General features: G+C 34.7%; 1 protein-coding gene across 38 annotated transcripts in view; it reads left to right on the forward strand.

Moving 5' to 3' along the window:
* RIMS2 (regulating synaptic membrane exocytosis 2) overlaps positions 1–15,527 on the forward strand; it is a 552,349-nt gene that overhangs the window by 177,848 nt on the left and 358,974 nt on the right. The window lies entirely within an intron of this gene.

Raw genomic sequence — 15,527 nt, forward strand, 5'->3', positions numbered from 1 at the left:
TAGAGAAGCAATCTTAAAATCAGCCAGAGAAAAAAGACATGTTTATATATAGACATGCTTACAAAGATAAAGATGACAGTAGATTTCTTGCTGGAAGCAATGTAAGAGAGATGAGAATGAAACAAATGTTTTTAAAGTACTAAGAGATTTAAAAACATAAATAAGCCATCAACCAGTATTTTATAGCCAGTGAAAATCTTTTAAAAATGAAGGCAAATGGGCTTCCCTGGTGGCGCAGTGGTTGAGAGTCCGCCTGCCGATGCAGGGGACACGGGTTCATGCCCCAGTCCGGGAAGATCCCACATGCCGCGGAGTGGCTGGGCCCGTGAGCCATGGCCGCTGGGCCTGTGCGTCTGGAGCCTGTGCTCCACAACGGGAGAGGCCACAACAGTGAGAGGCCCGCGAACCGCAAAAAAAAAAAAAAAAAAAAAAAAGAAGGCAAAAATACCTTTTCAGACATACAAATGCTGAAAAAATTCATCACCAGCATAACTGCCTTGTAGGAAATGATAAGCAGAGTCCTCTAGGCAGAAGGTACCAGATAGATATATGTATCTATACAAGAAATGAAGAACAGTGACAATGATAAATACATGGGTAAATATATAATCTTTTTTTCTTGTTACTTAAAAATCCTTGGGGGGCTTCCCTGGTGGTGCAGTGGTTGGGAGTCCGCCTGCCGATGCAGGGGGCGCGGGTTCGTGCCCCGGCCCGGGAGAATCCCGCGTGCGGCGGAGCGGCTGAGCCCGTGAGCCATGGCCGCTGAGCCTGCGCGTCCGGAGCCTGCGCTCCACGGCGGGAGAGGCCACGGTAGTGAGAGGCCCATGTACCACCAAAAAAAAAAAAAAAAAAAAATCCTTAGAAGATAATTGTTTAAATAAAAACAATAATAATGTATTTTGAGGTTCATACCGTATGTGAAATAAAATATATGACAACAATGGCATAACATTTGGGATGGGAGACATACAAGTACACTATTGCAAATCTCTTTCATTATATTTGAAATAGTGTAGTTCTGTTTGTAGAGGGACTATGATAGGTTAAAGATGTGTATTATAAACCCTACAATGACAAAACAAAGAATTATAGCTAATAGATCAACAAAGGAGATAAAGTAGGATACAAAATATACTCAATCAAAAGACAGAAAAAGGGGAGAAAAGGAACAAACACATCAGACAAGTAGAAAACAGAGCAAGATTGATGGGCAAACCTAACCATATTGATAATCGTGTTAAATATAATTTGTCTAAACAACTCAAGGCACAGATTTTCAGATTGGTAGTAATTGAAAACCGAACAATACACTATCTACAAGAAACAGACTTTAGGGGCTTCCCTGGTGGCACAGTAGTTAAGATTCAGCCTGCCAATGCAGGGGACATGGGTTCAAGCCCTGATCCAGGAAGATCCCACATGCCGTGGAGCAACTAAGACTGTGTGCCACAACTACTGAGCCTGCACTCTAGAGTCCGTGAGCCACAACTACTGAGCCCACGTGCCACAATTACGGAAGCCCGCATGCCTAGAGCCTGTGCTCCACAAGACAAGCCACTACAATTAGAAGCCCATGCACTGCAACAAAGAGTAGTCCCCGCTCACCACAACTAGAGGAAGCCTGCGTGCAGCAGTGAAGCCCCAATGCAGCCAAAAATAAATTTAAAAAAAAAGAGAAAGAAACAGACTTTAAATATAAAGACAGACATAGCTAAAAAAGTAAGAGAATGGAAAAGATATACCGTGCTAAGCCTACTCATAAGCTAGCTATATTCAGATCATAGTAGATTTCAGTGCAAACAATCTTATTAGGAGTGAAGAATGTTACTTCACAGTAATATAGAGGTCAGCTAATCAATAGGACATAAAAATCCTAAATATCTATGTCTATATTAATAGAGCTTCAAAATACATGAAGGAAAAACTGATTAAACTACAAGGAGAAATCAACAAATCCACAATTATGATTGGAGATATCAATACTCTTCTCTCAATAACTGATAGAATAAGTAGGCAGAAACTCATCAAAGATATAGTAGACTTGAACAACAGTATCAATCAACCTGACCTAATTGATATTTACAGAACAATCCAGCAAACAACAATAGAATATTCATTAGGGATACATAGAATAGTACCAAGGTAGACCATATTCTGGCCTTTAAATAAGTCTCATTAAATTGAAAGGAACTCAAGTAATAAAAATATGTTCTCTGATCACAATGAAATTATGTGAGCTGTCCGATGAAACTGTGACATAATTCTTATGAATCTTATTCAAAATGGTTACATGGGGTATGTGGCGAGGGAAAACTAACATGAAGATGAGAGGAGGTAGATAAAGAGATGTAAAGGGAAATAATTTTTAAAGGGAAACAACGTATAGTTAAGAAAGAGACTGTAAAGAGCCAAGGAACTAGAAAAGGTAAAACTCCGATGGTTGCCTTAGGAGAAAAAGAATCTTAATAACGTGGAAGCAAATGGCCTTATAACCTTTATTCCTAGATATTTCTTCTATAATTTTTAGAATATCAGATGAAATAACAAGGCAACAAAGATGACTAGATATTGGGTGGCACTTCCAGTAATTTATGCACATTCAATAAATAGTTGGTGCATATGCTGAATGAATGCAAAGTGTAATACTAATGCCTTTGATGTGACCAGTGTCATTTCTGTAGCATCTTTGTCTTTTATTGGCAGAATGATCAATCAGTAGACATGAAGATATATAATGGCATGTTCTCATATAGCGAACACTGAAGAGATGTCTTTATTTTTAAGAGTATGATATGAGTACCTGAAGACAAACTATGACTTTTTTTTAAAAGGATGTTTAACATATTATGAGAATTGGTTTGACTGTGTAGAAGTCAGATAGGCTGTTCACTTGGAATAAGTAATTTTAATAGTTTTAATGTCAATATTTAGGTGAAAAAAGAGAGTATTCCTATTTTCAATTGAATTAAACTTGAACCATTGTCAAGTTTCTTTCATTTAAGTGACCTATAAATAGAATTGCAATACATGCCACTTTGCCCAGGACAGTCCAGTTTACACCTGCTCTCCTGGCAGCCTGCATAGCTTGGCATTTGTCCTGGATTTTTTTTATATGAAATATTTTATTAAGCGTTGCATTATAAGCTGGGTTGAGTTTGATAGGTCTCCACCAGGTACTTACAGCTTCTGACATGACTTCATTCTGTGGGGGATTCATATGCAGTGAACAGAGTTCTCATCTGAAATACAGCCAGCGATAATCTATCTTTTCCCCAACTTTTCAAACACAAGGTAACGAACATTTCTTTTTTAAGGACGGGATGCAGTGTGCTCGCTGACAAAATGAAGCGTGATTGTAAGGTCTCTGGTGGTGGTGTGAGAGGTATTTGACATTGCTGCCCCACTTACCCTTTGGTGTATAGCCCAGCTTTGTCATGGCTCATTCTTTAGCATTTGAGATTCAGGAATCAAGGTTCGTGTGAGACTTTGGAAAATTTAGATAGGTGCATATGAAATATGTGCAAGAAATAGAGGCTGAACAATCTTGTAGAATGTATGGAAAGTAGTCTGGATGTTTTTTCTACAGTGCTATTGTCATTTATTGCATAGTGTAAACATACAACTATTTATGTATTTTATTATTTGGTAATTAAAAAAACTTTTGCAGTAAATATTTCATCATCAAGGTGCTATAAAATGAAAATGTGTTTTAACTGATTATGTGTAACCTGTACAAAATTTTTGTTTCATTTGCCATCCACTAGGGGGCACATAGTCACTGAATTCATGAATTCAAAAAAGAAATAATACCTGGTAAAAAAGCAACATCTATTTCAAAAGTTAGTATAGTTATTTTAAGAAGAACCAAAAATGACAGAATAATACAGATACAGAGGTATATTTTATATGTCATTCTGTGAAGCATGACTTTTCTTTTACATGAAATGACTGTGCTTTAAAATTAATTTTAGTCATTTTGAATTCCAAGTTTCTTTGTGCACTCAAAAAGTAAATTATTGGCTTCATTAACAGAAGAACGCTATTGCAGTGGTAAGTGTTGACCTTTTAAAAAGCATTTTAAAAGTGGTGGTTAACAACTATAAGACATTGAAAATTTTCTCTACAAAAGTAAGGGAGGAATTGAACAAATTAAACAAATTTCATGATGAAAGAGTCATGTGTATCTTCTTCATCAATGTATTCCTAGCACCTCACATAGAAATTGATACGTAGTGTGCTCAGTGAACAGTTGTTGAAAAACTGAAAGAATGGAATAATAAAATAGCTTAAGGAAAAGGGGGGATGAATTATAAGGATATTGGGGTGTCTGACAGAAAGAACCCCAGGAAAAGAATGAGGATAGACTTTATGAACAATTAGAGTTATGGATTCAAATACTACAGACTCTATCTCAGCATCTCTTTTTCTATTTCTCAGCCTATCTGTTCTATTCTTTGGTCTCTCCAAAATGGTTTTCACTATTCAGCTGTTCTACATGGTGGGAAAGATGACCACCAGTAGAAATTTGTTGAATAAATGAATGAAAGGAGTATTGTAGTAGCCTTCATATTGAAAATCAGTATATTATTGGCGTATGTATTGTACATAATGCTTGGGAATTTATACAATACGTTAACTTAAAGAAAAGCAATATAGACAGATTGATTAGTTAAGAAACAAAACTTTGCTATGAAAATGAAGTTAAAGTCCAAGATAACACATAGTTGAACAAGGATTTATGCTACTTAGGGTTGAGATAGAACATGAGTATAAACTCTTGCTTTTGAAACCTCTTAAAATGTCTCACCATTTTACTATATAAGAGTATTTTAGGATGGGCTGTGTGCATTTTGGTGTGAGGGAATATCATATATTTTTTGATATTTTCAATATCAAAATTTATCTTGCCAGTGGACCATAAAAAAACTACCTGGTCTAAAAAAGGATATAACTAGAATTTTATGTTTCATGCCTCTTAAACTGGGTGCAAAGTCAAGAGCAGCAACTTCTGAACTCATTCATAGCATATAATTTTTAGTAAAATTAGATTAATTTTTCTTTATCAGCAAGTGTTAGGAGTTATTTTCTCCTAAATGACTTAGTATTATTCTATATTCTTAGTATTATTCTATAGAGATAGCTTTGATAGCTACTTGAAAAATAACTGTGGTAATTTGAAATATGGTTTAAGATCTTATTCCATAATTATCCACATTTTTGATTCGCATCTTCTTTTGAATTCTTGTTCTTGGAGTAAAGTTTAAGACTTTCGAGATCACACGGAAGGATTGTCTTATGCTTCAAAGTGTATTTCTTCTTCTATGTATTATCTCCCTGTTCTATATACCTACTCCATACCCTAGCCACTCAGTTTCTTTTTCTTCTACAAACACTGTTAATATTTTTGTTTGTGTATTTTTATAGTTATTCTCGGCAAATATGAGATTATATTTTTACATATATAAATATTTACATATGCAAATATATAAATATTTTATATATAAAATATGTACATATGAGTTCCTTTAAAATGATAGCATATATATAGTATCCTGTTATTTTGTTTTTATTTAATAACATATGTTTACTAGTACATAATGATTGTTCTTCACCATTATTTTTAATGGATGCGTCAAAATTATTTAGTCCCTAATGATTGACAGTTAAGTTATTGCCAAATTTTTTTGCTATTACAAACACTGTTGTAATAAATAATCTCACATATATATGGTTACATATATATGTTTATACTAAAAATTTTTTTATAAGAGTAAATCTGTAAGATAAACTAAAATTTCCGGAAGTGGAATCACTTGGTCAAATATTAAGCACAGTTCAATTTTTTTGTTGGCATTGCCAAATTGTTTACTATAGAGAATGTACCAATTTATACTTCTAACCACAATTATTAGGAATCCTGTTTTCTAATTCTTTAGCCAATGCAATGTTATAAAACTTTTAATCTTTACCAGTCTGCATTATACTTTTAATCTTTCTTTCTTATATCATATATAAGTCAACTTGAGCATTTATGTATATGTTTAAGAATGTTTAGATTTCCTTTTTCTCTTTGAACTCTCTCCATGTATCTTGCCCATTTTTCTATTGAGTTGTTAGTCTTTATCTAAATGGATTTTTAGCATCTCCATTTGTATTATGGAAAATGACCCTTTGTGGAATGGATTGTATATTAATTTTCTAATGCTGTATAACAAATTACCACAAACCTGGTGGCTTAAAACAACATAAAATTATTATCTCAGTTTCTGTGGGTCAAGATCAGGCTGCAGGTTATTCTGGATCCTCAGCTCAGAGTCTCACTAGGCTGAAATCAAGGAGTTGGCTGGGACTGCAATCTCATCTGATGCTCAGGGTCCTTTTCCAATCTCACTGATTGTTGGCAGAATTCAGTGCCTTTCAGTTGTGTGACTGAGGGTCTCAGCTCTTAGAGTCCACCCACAGTTCCCTGCCAAGTGTCCCTCCCGCAGCATGACGGTTCTTCTTTAAAACCAACAAGAGAATCCCTGTGCTTCTCTGAGTCTCTCTGACTTCTCTCTCTAACCTCTATAAACGATCTTTTAACTTACTTGATCAGGCTCATGTTCCGTAATTTACCTTTTGATTAATTTAAAGTCAGCAGAGTAGGTATCTTAATTATATCCCCAAATCACCTTACTTTTGTCATATAATGTAACCTGATCATGGAAGTTAAATCCCATCATATCCACAGATTCTGCCCACACTTCAGGGAAGGGGATAACACAAGGTGTGTACACTGGGTGGTGGGAATCTTAGGGGTTATTTTAGAAGTCTGCTTACCTCAGATTGCAAATACTTTTTCCCAGTTTGTTATTATCTTTTGACTTTGCTTATATTGTTCTTTTTCCAATGTATAAACATAAGTACACCTTTTACTGTAGTAGAATATTTTTTCTTATACGACTCTCCATATTTAAAAAAATGGAGATATAATTCATTTGCAAAAAAAATTCACCCCTTCAAAGTGTAAAATTCAGTGGAGTTTGGTAAATTTATGAATTTGTCCAACCATTACAACTATCTAGTTCCAGACCATGTCCATCACACCCCAAAAGAAACTCTATACTCATTAACAGTTACTCCCCATCCTCTCCTGCCATCAGCTCCCTGACACCACTGATCTACTTTATATCTCTATGGTTTTGCCTGTTCTGGACATTTCATAAAAATAGAATCATACAATATGTGGCCTTTTGTGTCTGGCTTCTTTCACTTAGCACAGTGTTTTCAAGGTTCATGCATGTTGTAGCATACATCAGTAGTTTGTTTATTTTATGGCTGAGTAATATTTAATTGTACAGATATACCACATTTTGCTTATCCATTCGTCAATTCATGGACATTTGAGTTATTTCTACTTTTTTTGTCTATTATGAATAATGCTGTTATGCAGGTTTTTGTGGGGACATATGTTTTGGATTCTTCTGTCTTGTCTTTTTGATTATAGTCATCCTATTGAGTGTGCAGTTTTATCTCATTGTGGTTTTAATTTGCATTTCCCTAATGATTCATGATGTTTATCATCTTTTCTTGTGCTTATTGATCATTTATATATCTTCAATGGAGAAGTGTCTAATCCTTTGTTGTGGCCTTCTCCTCACTAAGATTAAAAAATATTGCTATGATTTCTTCTAATACTATTATGATTTTACTTTTACATTGTAAAAGAGTGAGCTGTCTGAAATTTACTAAAGTATGGTGTGAGATGCAGATCCAACCTTACCTTATTTTGCACATGATTACCCCTTTGGCTACTATATTTATTGAATGGTCAATCTGTTCTTCCCACTGATTTGAGATGCCATTTTATCACATATTGAATTATATGCTAGAGTTATATTTATAGGTGTTCTGTACTGTTCTATTGATCAGTTTGTTCAAAGCATGTATCTAGTTTCACAAACCATTTTATTCCTTAAACAATCCAAACTATTAGTTGTTGAAAGCAAGAAACTTCGCAACATGAGCTTTAGTAATACCCTTAATTTCATAGTTAACTGTCTTGTGGTGTATATTGGACTATGCAGTGAGTGAATTATGAAGAAGAGGGAAAGTCCTGGAGGGCTGAAAGGTTATGTTTTTACCAATACTTCTTCAAGTTATATAATTTGAATGTGTTAGTGGCCAGAGTAAAAATGGCAAGAGAAATAGCAGTTATGATAGAAATGAAGAGTGAAAGATCCTTTCCGTGTAATATATTGCTGGAAATGCTATCGATAAGCCAAATGACAAGTAAGGGATCATCTCAGCTTTTGAATAATTAAAAATTAACCTGTATTTATAATTTTTGCCACCAGATGGTGAAAGTACTTCTCAAAAGCAAGACAAGTTAATTCTGTGATTATTCCACCTGAGCTAGATACAGAGCCGGTTGTAGACTAATACGTGGATTAAGCTGGCATTTGAGATTGTGAGATACAGTACTTCTTGTGTATCATTGCCTTTCATATTCAAATGTGATATTTATCCCCAAAATGTTTATCTCTAGTTCTGAGGTCTTCATGTACCAGACTTGTATTTTCAACTGCAGGTTGTGCAGTCTTCCCTTTTGTTCCACAAATATGTCAGAATCAAAGTGTTCTGAATCTTGTGTCTGTTTCCTTCCAAAGTAGCAGCTTTCTTGTCATTCTCTAGCCCTGCTGGTTGCACCACCAGTCATCCTGCTGCCCAAGTTAAGATACCTAGGTATTATTTCCTAATTCTCTTCCTCTTGATTTTCATATAAAGTTTTCGGGCAATTCCACTTTTGTTACTGCTCTGTTTAGGCGTTAACTGTGTCTTGCTTGCTTTCTGACTTCCTGCTTCTCAGTTTATTTGCTTTTCTACATATTCTACTTTGTTTCCAGAATTGTGCTTTTTAAGTATAGATATGATGAAGTCATTTATTTGCTCACTTTTGATGTCTTCCCATTTTGTACTTAAAGTTTCAATCCTTAGTTTTCTAAGGGAAATTAACATTTATTGAGTACCTACTCTGTTCTAGGCTCTGTGAAAAAATTTAAGGCATTGAATTTTAATTTCCATAATGATGTTTTAAGGTGAGATTTAAGAGACCCCTTTTTATACTGCAATGATTTCTCAAGATTCCAAACTTAGAAGTAGAATTTCAACTGAAACATTGGTTTTTCTGACTCAAAACCCTATCATTCTACTTTTTGAGGCTCACTATCATCTGTCCTTTCTAACCTCATCACTCACCACTTCTTTCCTCTCCCCACACCAACCTACAGCTGCAGCAGATAACTAATGAATTTTAAAAAAATCCTTCATTCTTAAAATTTTAAGTATTTGCTCATGCTATTCCTCTTATTTAGAATCCTGTTCTCTCTAGGTTTACACTAATTCAACAAATATTTATTGAGTGTTGATTGTGTGAGAGACAGATTTCTAGGTGCTGAGGGTATAGCAATGAACAAAATAGACAAAATATCTCACAGAGATTGCTTTTCAGTTGGGGAAGACAAAAGCATAGGAAGTAACTAGTATACTGGAGAGCAGTACAGCTTGAGGCCTGTGCATTCGACTTCACGGGCTGTGCAGAGAAGAATGCTAGAGACCCTGTCGCTGGCACCTCCCAGGCCCTGCTACGGAGGAGGAGGGACAGGATTTCTGAGGGGGATGGTTAACAATTTTTAATTAGAGGTGAGGGAAGGCCTTAACATTGAGTTAAGACTTGAGGGAGGTGAAGGAGTAAGTCATGTAGATATCTGGGGAAGGAACACTCCAGGCAGAAAAATGGCAAGGGCCAAGATCCTTAAGTAAGGGTGTGTCTTGGTGTGTCTGCCTAAATCTTACTTCTTCTTCAAAGTCAAGTCCCCGTCTCTACTTTCATGAAGCTTTCTTTTATTTTTTTCCCAGTAAGAATTATATTTTTTGCTTATGCCTTTATATATATGGTACCTTTATATATGTGTGTGTATACATAAACACATATGTATATGTACATATATATATATAATATATCTATACTTTATATTTGTATATTTTAGCACTTACCACTGTCTGACCTTTAGTGACCTTGTTATCAATGTTTTTTTTTCCTCTTACTTTGTCTTGAACAACTTGAGAGCATATTTTCTTTTATATCTTTGCATCCATGCATGTCTAGTTTAGGTTCTAGAAACTGTAGGCACTCATTGAATATTAGTTGAATTGGAATGAAGTGAAAGAAATTGAGTCATTGAAAAGACAAGCAGATACCTATCTTTCCCATAACTTTTACCTGTTGCAATTATCCTGTGTTTAAAAACATTAAATTTACTTATGGAATCAAGTACTGTATTCTTCTGTCTCTTAGACTCTTTTTTTTGGGTAATATATTTGTAAAAACATGTTAACCTGTAAGAGAACTAACTATTGGTTGTTACATGTATGATTGATCTCTAGAATTCTATTGTTTCTACCTGCATTGATGAGGGGGAATTTTAAGTGCTTTAATATATTTTAAAAGAAATTCTATGTCTGTTTACTTTGACTGGTCACATTTTAGCTTCACTTTAAAGAATTTGATTTAATGTATTACTGTTTTCCATGTTATTCAATATATTTTTGAGTAGGGTGACCTATGTCCCATTTTGTCAGGGCCTGTTCTGGCTTATACCTTTTTTCATGCGTAGTTATTAAGAGCACCCATTTCACTCTCAAAAGTATCCTTGTGTGGAGGATAAATGACATGATCTCCCTATTCTTCTTGGAGGATTTCTAGGTGATATCTAATAAAAACACTACATAGTACTTAGACTTATGGAAAATTTCCCATGGAACTATATTGTAACAAATATTACTTCAGGTACTTAGCCTACAATATTTATTTATAACACAGTTTATATGGAGAAATACAAAGACAGTAAAAGATGCACTGTGCCATAAGAATTTATTATCTAATAAGTAAGTCAGGATTAATGATGTAGTTATATAAACATAACTATTTGAAACTGGTAAAAACTTGTAACAAAATATAACTTAGAAATATATGGAAGTAGTCAGAGAATTAAATGAACAAATCTAAATGATGGAACCAAATAGGGCAGTTTAGGGGAAGTTTTGTAAATTTGTTAGAACTTCAACAGAATTTTAATGAAGGAATTTTAAAGACAGAAGAAGATAACAGCATGATATAAAAATAGTAGAAAAGCAAATTTGTGTAGTGTAGGTATTCCTAGATCATCAGGGTCAGCTCTGCCACTCTTTGTTTTATTTTGGTTCTCACATGTAGTGAGTTTTGGTAATCCTATTTATCAGTTTATGGCACTTCAGTGATCTGTGTAAGGCTTCTATTGTGTTTCTTCACCTAAATATGTACCTTTGAATAATAAAAAATGTGGCATTGTGTATGTATGTGTTTAAATTACATAAATGATATGGCGCTTTAGATCTTGCATTTTAAAAGATTGATACATGTAGGAATATTAATTCATTGCTCCGGACTGCTGCATTATATTCTGTGGTAGACAGAATGGTGATCTCTGAAGATGTCCACGTCCTGATCCCTTGTAACCTGTGAATATGTTAGTCTGTGTGGCAAAAGGGACTTTGCAGATGTGATTAAAATTATGGACCTTAAAATGGGGAGATTATCTTGGATTGTCTAGGTGGGTCCAGTCTAATCACATGGAGAACCTCTCCTGACTAGGTCAAAGAGAAGAGATGGAAGAAGGAGGAGTAGAGAGTCAAAGCACAAGACAGACTTGATTGGCCATTGTTAACTGTTGGAGATGGAAGAAAGGGGCCATGAGTTAATTCAGCCACCTCTGGAAGCTGGGAACCACCCTCAGTTTATAGCCAGCAAGAAAATGCTGTCCTTGGTTCTACAACCGAAGCAACTGAATTCTGCCAACAACCTGAATGAGCAGAAATTGGATTTTCTAGAGCCTCCAAAAAGGAACTCAGCCAGCACCCTGATTTTAGCCCAATTGAAGCCTCTAGCTGACTTCTGACTTACAGAACTATAAGAAAATAAACTGGTGTTGTTTTAAACTGTTAAATTTGTGGTAGTTTGTTATGGCAGCAATAGAAAACTGATCCATATTCCCTAGTGTGAATCTACCATGATTTATTTGACATTCTATTAATGATGGACAGTCTTTAATGATGGACAGTCTAGGCTACGTGAAAACTCCTTATTACTACAAACAGTGAACCAGTGAACATCCTTGTAACATGTCTCCTCATGGACCTATGCAAGACTTTCTCTGTAGTCTGCATAACTAGATGTGGAATTATGTGATGTAGGGTGTATATAAATTTATTTCACTGATTCTGTTCTCAAGAATGGCCCTGTCCATACTTCCACCTGCAGTGCTTGAAGGTTTGTGATTCTCCCTATCATTACTAATATTTAATATTATTCAGACTTTTGCTTTTTCCAGTCTGGTGGATATTATAGGATACTTTAGTTTTAATTTGCAATCTCCTGTTTACATACAGCCAAGTATTTCTTCATATACTTGTTAGCTATTTGGGTTGACATTACTGTGAATTGTTTTTTTATTTGCCCATTTGAAAAAAATTAGCTCCCCATCATTTTTGTCTATAGTCTCTTTGTTGAACAGACATTCATATTTTGATGTAGTAAAATGTATTACTTTTTAACTTTATAGTTTGTCATCTTTCAGTAATGATTAAGAAGTCAGACCTCATCCAAGACCTTCTAAATATACTGTTAGCTTTTAGTTCTACCTATCTCTTATATGTCTTTAATCAATCTGGAGTTCACGTGAGGATATAGTAAAGTACGAATTCAAGTTTATTCTTCCCGTATAGTGAGTCAGTGTTCCCAGCAGCAGCAATTCATTTGCATACCACTGGTTTTTGGTACCACTTCTGTTTATAACATGTTCCTGAATACATTTGGGCCATTTTTGAGTTCTCTCTTCTGTCCTGTTAGTCTAATTACCTATCCCGTGACAGTACCACACTATTTTTAAAAAAACATTCTTTTATGTTTCTTACATAGATGATTATGTTACCTGTAAAAAAGACAGCTTTATTTCTTACTTTTCAATTTGTAAGCTGTATCTTTCCATCTTTTATACTGTTTGGCTAGTGCTTCCACTTCAATGTTAAATAGATGTGGTCAGAATGACATCTTTGTCTTATTCCCAGTGTTAGGGTGAATCCTTTGAGTCTTTCACAATCAAATATGATGTTAATTGTAGGTTTTTCATAGATGTCCTTTATGAAGTTGAGGAAATTCTATTCTATTATTAGTTTGCTGAGAATTATTTTTATTATGAATGGCTGTGCAATTTTGTCAGTTGCTTTTTTCAGCCTCTATTGAGATGATAATATGATTTTTCTTCTTTGGTTTGTTTGTAGAATGAAATGACACTGATTGTTTTCAAATGTTGTGCCAATCTTGAATTTCTGGGACACTCCTTTTGGTCATGATGGTGTTATTCTGTTTATTTATTGCTGGATTTGACTTACTAATATTTTGTTAGAGATTTTTCAGTTTATGTTCATGAAGGATATTGGTGTGTAGTGCCTTTTCCTTGTAATGTCATTGGTTTTGGTATCAAGGGAATGCTGGCCTCATAAGATGAGTTAGGAAGTGCTTTTCTATCTTCAATTTTCTGCAAATTTGTGTAGAAAGAACTTTGTGTAGAGTTTGTGTAGAGCTGTTATTATTTCTTCTCTAAATGTTTGGTAGAATTTGTCTCTGATGCCAGGGGCCTGGGGTTTTTGTGTGGCTAGGTTTTTAAAACTATGAATTCAGTTTCTTCAATAGGTATAGAACTGTTCAGATTACTTATTTGTTCTTGAGCATATGGATATTTTTACAAGTCTAGTTTTATAAGCCATGGCAGCTGTATTCATTATGGGAATGTCTCACTAATCATTTGAAAATCATTCTATCATCTTCCTTTTAAAATACTGTAGACAGAATAAGACCTTTTGGTAGGATACTTCTTTCCATTTTAACCTTTTCCATGTTCCCTACTGATCTACATCTTAGAACTATATTTATTCCAATTTCAAGTCCCCTTTATATCTGCTGGTATCCTTGGGATAATTTCACTGACCACTCCTCTGTGTCTCTGGCTGGATTTGGTGACTTTTTACTTTATGTGTAATGACATTCAGTCATAATTACTTTGCCTTATAGAAGTTTTGCCTTTTAGTGTACTGTCTACTTGTTTTGTTCTTATTTGAAGTCTAGGGAGGTTGTTGCTTTCTTTAGAGTATGACTTGACTACACTGGTCACTTTTGAAGTAGTTGCTTTTCAGTCATACTTGAAATAATATAAGCCAATATCCATTCTCCTACAGTGACATTTAATTGACTGAGACTCTACTTATTACTTACTCTTTCTTGAAAGTGTCTATAAATTCATTTTTAACAAGTTTCTTTTGAGTGCCTTTTATTCACTTCCAAAATATAGCTCTATATTGGTTTTGATAATGATATCAAGGAAAATGCTTTAGTAGTGAAGTTAGAAGGAGAGAATAGCTAGTAAGACATTAAAATGGGGGTAATTTATTAGGTATTGGTGGTGGTTTTGTTAGCAGCAGCACTTTTTTTTAAGCTGTTGCTGAGAAAATGATTGGTTAACACCAAAGTGACCATTTTTTAGACTTTTTTCTCATTCCAACAATAATATGTATCTTGAATTACTTGGGTCACTCATGCATTAAACATATAAAATTTCATAAAGTGTAACAATTTTTAAACTAATATTAGCATAAATGTTCATATAATCCTTTTACACAGATTTTTTCTTACAGATATATTGGCAGTAGAAATTATGTGTGAGTCTGCACAGTGAGCTGTGGGAGTGTATTGCTGCTAGTTTGGCTTTTATGACAATATTAATGTTATGTACTTACTTCTAGGGGATTTCACCACCTCTCCCTTTACTCTTTGGCTCTCCTGCTATACATAAGCAGTTCTGATGTTGGTCAAGGATGTGATAGATAAGGGCTATGAAACTGGACTGCCATATTGAGGTGGGCAAGGGTGAGTGTTGGTGAGTGCAGAAGTGTTTCTCAGATCTTTTAGTAAAGTGAGTAAAGCTGTAATCAATGAAAGTGCTTTGAGGTAAATGCCTACTTCCGTTTTTTGCACTGTATATTTTCATCTCTTATAGCTGATGTGATAAGACAGGCCTGAGATGAAACAATTGGGAAGTGCCCTTTGGAAGATCAAAGGGGAAGAAGGGTGAGACTGAGGAGCCAACCACTATATTTGTCTTATCTAGTACGGAAACTTAAGGAGCAAGAATAGTCTTTTCAAGGCTCATATAAAGGCTAGCATATCTCACTAGAGTTAAAATATAGGGATTTGGAGTCCAAGCTTTAAATAAAGATAAAGATACATTTTCCTATTTGATATCTTTAATTGGTCAAGGATTCAGGCATCTAACTTCATCAATCCATAATAACATGAATAATAGTAGTCAGCATCATGGTGGGGTCTTTGAATTCTTTTGTACTCATTTACACTGAAATATCTGTGTGCTCATATTCTCTAACTTCTTGCATTTTAC

This window comes from Kogia breviceps, chromosome 17, assembly GCF_026419965.1.
Source record: "Kogia breviceps isolate mKogBre1 chromosome 17, mKogBre1 haplotype 1, whole genome shotgun sequence".
In the NCBI taxonomy this organism is placed as follows: Eukaryota; Metazoa; Chordata; class Mammalia; order Artiodactyla; family Physeteridae; genus Kogia; species Kogia breviceps.